Source organism: Perognathus longimembris, chromosome 23 (genome assembly GCF_023159225.1).
Source record: "Perognathus longimembris pacificus isolate PPM17 chromosome 23, ASM2315922v1, whole genome shotgun sequence".
Classification (NCBI taxonomy): Eukaryota; Metazoa; Chordata; class Mammalia; order Rodentia; family Heteromyidae; genus Perognathus; species Perognathus longimembris.
Genome location: NC_063183.1, coordinates 25,291,961 through 25,298,501, shown reverse-complemented (window position 1 = coordinate 25,298,501; position 6,541 = coordinate 25,291,961).

The following is a 6,541-nucleotide window of genomic DNA, read 5'->3' as shown; positions in this document are numbered from 1 at the left end:
CCTTGCTTGCACTCTTGCTTACGTGGCAGGTGCTCTCCCGTGTGAGCCATACCTCCATCTTGGAGAAATAAATTGTCATTTCTCCTCTGGTTACTTTGGACATGGAGTTTTACTGACTTCAAATTGCAGTCCTCTAGATCTTACCCCCCATTACTAGCTAGGATAAAAGGTTGTTTCTGCCTTTGAGTAATGTCACACTTATAACAAAAAATAGGCAACCCTGAAGTACTTGTCACTAATATCCTACTTATTATACACAAAAGATAATTTACCATGTGTGAACCCACACCACACCTGAAAAAGCTGCACGTCCAATAGTACATCATCATGAAAAAACATAATCTGATCCCACAATGCCAAGACCTGGGACAAAGAAGGGATTTCTCAGCACCACATATACAGAAAATCCAGAAGTAGAGCTGTGGCTCAAGTGGTAGGGACAGTGCTTAGGCCCTGAGTTCAAACCTCAGGATTGGCAAAAAAAAAAAAATACTAGTTTGCTGATAATTTTCAAATATTCTTATTTGAAATCTTGGTTACTATTTGAATAAATTAATATTGTTACATATTTCTTCTCTCATTATAAAGTTAGGATTGCTTTCAGATCTATTTGAAATTACTTTCACATGTGTACATATGGGTGGGCTGGAATGTGAATTTATAATATTCCAAGCCTACTCATTTCTCGCAGAGCTCATGTCTGATTACATAATCAGGTCAAAGAGAAATATGATTTTCTTAGCTCTGGTGGAAGCCATCACAAACTTAGTGACAGTCATTTGTTTCAAGGAGCAGACCAACCTCTGTGCTGCTGGTTGCTCCCCTTCTGTATTGAGAATTCATCACATCACTAACTGCAGTGGAGATACTGCATCAGTAAAGAGAAGAGGGGAAGAGGTGAGGCAAACGTCACTGGTTTTAGTGTCTTTTTTTTTCCTTTAGACATAAAATGGAATCACAGAGGTGAGCCTCTGCTCTAATTAATTCTTTCCTTGGTTAGAATGTCAGTTTTCTCCTCTGCCCTCCTCACAACCACCCAAAGGGAATAACTAACAAGAGTTCACCTGCTGTCTTTTGTATGTAATAGAATTCCCACACCTTAGAAGTCAAGGTTAGCAAGCCATGCCCACTTAGAAAAGAATTAGAATAGAAAATATTCCTGACATCCTTTCTATTGCATTTTTATTTTGCAACTTGGCCTATGGAGATCAAAAGCTGGTTTTCTAAAATACAGCAGATGGGTTATGTTTTAATGACCTTTACAGTAGGGTCTGGCCTTGGAGAACATGCTTGTTTATTTATTTATTTAGACACTTAAAATTGTATGTATCTATCATATCCAAAAGGATGTTTTGAAGTACAAGTAGCTAGCTCTCTGTGTCCATAAGTTTTAAATCCCTAAATCTGACCAAGCACCAATCATATTTATTTTGGAAAAAATCCACCCTGCATCTATACTAAATACGTGTAGTTTTTTTTTTTCCTGAGTATCATTCCATAAACAATACAGCATGATTGACTACTGTTTGGTTTTGCATTAGTTATTCTAGTTAATGTATAGACAATGTAAAGTATACATGAAAAGGTCCATAGATTAGATGAAACACTATGCCATTTTATCCAAGAAATTTGAATGGTCACAGAGTTGGTATGTATGGCATTCTTGGACCCAACTCCTCTTGAATAACACATCGCAATGGGGTGGTTATACCTATACACTCATTTTTAAATTTTTCAAATGAACTTTGTTAAATACATTGATAATAGACCTAATTTTTATTTCTTTTTTTTTTTTGCCAGTCCTGGGCTTGGACTCAGGGCCTGAGCACTGTCCCTGGCTTCTTTTTGCTCAAGGCTAGCACTCTGCCACTTGAGCCACAGCACCACTTCTGGCCATTTTCTGTATATGTGGTGCTGGGGAATTGAACCCAGGGCCTCATGTATACGAGGCAAGCACCCTTGCCACTAGGCCATATCCCCAGCCCTAATTTTTATTTCTAATTGTATTGTACATACACATTCTAGCACGGTTAAAGCTCAATAATTAGCATATGCTAATGATAAATCTAGCTAATCAACATATACTTAATTTCACATAGTTATATATTTTTTGTGATGAGAATACAAGACCAATCTCTTAACTTAAAAAATTATATGTATTGCTAATTTTCTGTATTCATTATGCTTTAAAATAAATCTGTTGAACTTATTTCTAACTACCATTCTGGATTTTTCAACCAACCTCTCACCAACTACCACCTCTCTTACCTATATTCCTAGCCTCTGGTAATCACCATTTGACTTCCTCAGTCTATGAGATCAATTTTCATAGACTCTACACATGAATGAGATCATGCATTATTTGCCATTTTCTGCCTGGCTGATTTCATTTTGTGTCCAGCTTTCCAGGTTCATCCAGTTTGTGACAAATGACAAGATTTCAATCTGAAGCACACATTAGATTCACCAGCAGGGGGCAAGCATTAGCCATGACAAAGCCTCAGATTTGCACTCAGTTTATAGAGACAACCCTTTCACCCTCTGTGTGAAATAGGTTATACTTAATTATTTGGGGGACTTTATTTTCAAAATTGAAATTAACAGAGTTCTTCTGTCTTCAAAAAGATTCTTAAATGCTGTCTTTCTAACTCACCAGTATATACCCCACCTTATCTTTTTTTGAAGCCTTCAGATAGGAAGAAGACAGCTTAACATAATGCAGTTTCTGGAGTTTTAAGTTTGGAATTAAGTCCACCCTTGCTGGGTTTGAACCCCTGAGATATGTCTGGTCTAAATCAAGTTCTTTGACTTCTCTGACCTTCAGTCTCTTTTTCAGTGAAGTGGAGATATGAAGGGTTCCTAACTCCATGTGTTCTGGAGGTTCCTATATGAGGTAACATGTAAACGATGTAACAACTTACTAACTTAGAAGTATTATATGCTACTAGCTTTTTGTACAAGTCCTAGGAAAGAGTTAACCCCCAAAACTAACAGGAGCCCTGTTAAGCATAGATTTGGGAAAGGCTATTATTAAAGGAGCTAAAGAATGAGATGCTCAAGAAAGGCTGGTGTACATTTCAGGTAGCAGAGGCGAATATATATTAGAGCAAGGAGCCAATGACTAAAGTTTATGGTTCACAAACCTGAAATGACTAGGAAATCGTTAGGAATTCAGTGTTGCGTTTGGAATGGAAATAAAATAGGTCGGATGGTTTTATATCCAGAGACATAATTTTCAGTCAAGCAATTGTGTGAGGACAGAGGGATTTTCTGCATCTATTTTAGCACTCAAGTCCTACCTGGTAGGATTTTGGGAAGAGCCTATCTTTCTATGTTTGGCAAATCACAAAGAGTTCCAGCTGCCTGGAGAGAAATGGCTGTTACCCAATGCACATTTGTAGGCTGGAAGCTTGCCAGATAAAAGATGGGACCTTGATGGACAAAAATATTACAATTTGAGGAAGTAAAAGCAGAAAAGGCCAATGTGTTTATATTTATGGAATAGAATGAGTACTAGTAAATCTTATGAGAAAGGCTACCTTAACTTGTTCATCCTGAACTGTGTGTATCACAGAGCTCCTAAATCAATCAGCTTTCCTTAGAGGTTTTCAAAGCAGGTCAACAATTTTACAATGATGCTCACCAACTTACTGGAAAGAGTTGCTGGTTGATCTGTCTTTTTTAAATCCTGAATATTTGATGGAGGAGAATTTTACATCTAAGAAGCTCTTTGTCCAGAGATTCCCCCTGTAGATACCTATGAAAACCATCAGAAAATCTTTTGTCAGACAATTACTGAGGAGTCCATATTTCTGTATAATCCAAGGTCATGTAATACACCTCGAAAGAGTAAAATAAATTCTAGGTGATGCTCTACTATTCTTCTGAGATATTTAAGTCTACATCTGAATTTGAGCCTGAATACTAATCTCCGCCAGAAATCTCACATAAAACAAAGACTTCACTTTCCTTACTAAAGATGATACAAGAAATGCCATGCATTTTGTGTTTTAAACCCAAATAATGTGTGTAAGTGTGCATGTGTGTTTGAGTGTATATGTGTGCACATGTGTGTGTCTGTGTGTGTGTGCATGCGCCAGTCCTGGGGCTGGAACTCAGTCCTGGGTACTGTCCCTAAGTTTTTCTTGCTTAAGGATAGCACTCTACCACTTGACCCACAGCTCTACTTCCAGCTTTTTGATGGTTAATTGGAGATAAGAGTCTCATGGACTGTCCTACCGGGGCTGTCTTTGAACTGCAATCTTCTGATCTCAGCCTCCTAAGCAGTTGGGATTGCAAACATGAGGTATCTGCACCCAGCTTCCCAAGAATATCTTAGAAATATCTCATTTAGAATCAGGTGAAGATTTGACAGGCAGCAAGACAGGCTTCAGTACCTGTGACAGCTGCTGATGTCACTGGACAGATGTGCTAGCCCAGCTTAAGCCCTTTGGTCAGCCCCTGTTGAACACATGCAAGGGGCACTGAGATGATTTCCAAATTATACCTTTTCTTGGTAAAGCAGCGACTTACAAAAGACATTTCTCTCCATGGGGAGGTGCATTTGTTGTTTGTGCATATTTGTCATCAAACTTAGTCTTTGTGAAGCTTGTTAAACATTGCATGAGGCCCCTCCAAGCCATATTTCATCAATATTTTAAAATGGTTTCTGATCTTTAAAAGACTGTTAATACTTTAGGCTATCTCCCCTCATTCCCAGGTGAGGACCTTTTAGGTAAGAAACAACACGTGTGCAGGGAATCATAAGTAAGTTTTCTTTATAAATATGCTAATAAACTCCAGAAAGGGAAGATCATGCCTGTAATCTCAGCTATTTGGGGAGTCTAGCTAGTCTAGAACTCCAATCCTCCCCAGCAAAAAGTTAGCAAAAGCCTCATCACGACCAATAAGCAAGGCACAATGGTATACATCTGTAATGCCAGTTTCATGGGAGGTATCTATTAGATAGGGGGTGGGTTTGTGGAGAAAGGCCTAAACTTAGGCCTCAAGAAAAAGTGAGATTATATCTGAAAAATAACTGAAAGCAAAATTTTAAAAAAATCTAGTGATGTGATTCAAATGGTGGAGTGCCTAGCAAGTTTTAAGACCCTGAGTTCAAAAACCAGTACTACTGAAAATAGAAGAAAACCCAGATTAAGTTAATCTATAATGGTTTGAAAATACACTATGAATTGCAAGCCACACAGGCTTAGTCACGGTATGATCATTAGGCATATAATAACTGGAGCCATGTTTTATTATTTTAAAAAAGTTAAACATAAAAGCCAGCAGATTGATATAATAACTCTCAGGTGCCTATCTATTGAGTTTTGTGATGATCAACATGTGACAATTTATTTATACCTCCCTTAACCTGTATTAATTTAAAGCAAATTTTAAATATATTATTTCGTTTGTAAATACGTCACTACACATTTTAAAAATATTTCAGCATTTTAACAGTTTTCTAGTTTTCTACAACATTTCACAATTAGCAATGGTTGTGTAATCACCGAATATTCATTTGAATGTTTAAAATTTTAATTATCTTACTGAGAGTGTCTGCCTGCCTGTTTCCTTCCTTCCTTCCTTCCTTCCATCCTCCCTTTTTGTACAGTAGTTGGGATTGAACCCAGGGCCTTGTACATGCTAGACACATACTCTACCACTTGAGTCACACCCCTTTCCCCTTTTTCTTACCAGAATTCAGTTCATTCTAACTATAAAATGTACTTGCTATGTGCTTAAAATACACTTCTATCTTTAAATTTTCCCCTCTACCTCTTAGGCTTTTTCTATTTTTTCTTCTGAACTTTATGGAAAAAACTGTAAGGGTTGCTTGTTTTATAGCATCTCATATTCTACTGGTGAGATTCCTGTGGTAAAGTCAAACATTCTTCTATTATCTGAATTTTCTATGAGTCAGTATTCAAATCTACTGTCTTGATAGACTCAATTTCAATTTTCTTTGGTAGCACCGTTTCATAAGTGGCTCTGTATCTTTTCCTAAGAAAGCACACATATCAGGCTCTCTCTTTTTCCTGTGATGCTAAAAACTACAGATGTTCAGTGTTCATTTCTTTTAATGCCAATAGGCCCTCGTTTGTACTGCTGATCTGAAGTTCTTCTTCAGTGCATTCCTCAAGAGGAGACCACAGAAATCATAGTCTTCTAATGTCTGTATGCTTACAGCAAGATATACTCTTTCAAAGTTAACATTTGAATATCAAATTTATGACACACACTTTCTTTTCTTTATTTCTTTGCTTACCTTAATTTTGTAACCCCATTACCTTCTAGCATTAAAGCATGTCAAAATGTCTGAATCCATAATGACTCGTTGCCTTAAAAATAACTATTGTTTGGTCTAAATGTCCAAATAATTTGTTAGAATTTGCCATTGGCAATACCCTTTTCTGACTGATACTCCTTGGTGTACAGTAGGCTCTCTTCCTCAAAGCCTTTATTTTACTTGACACCTACTTAAGAGAGTACCTTTACTTACTTTTGGGTTAAACTGTTCTCAAATCTGAACATCCAT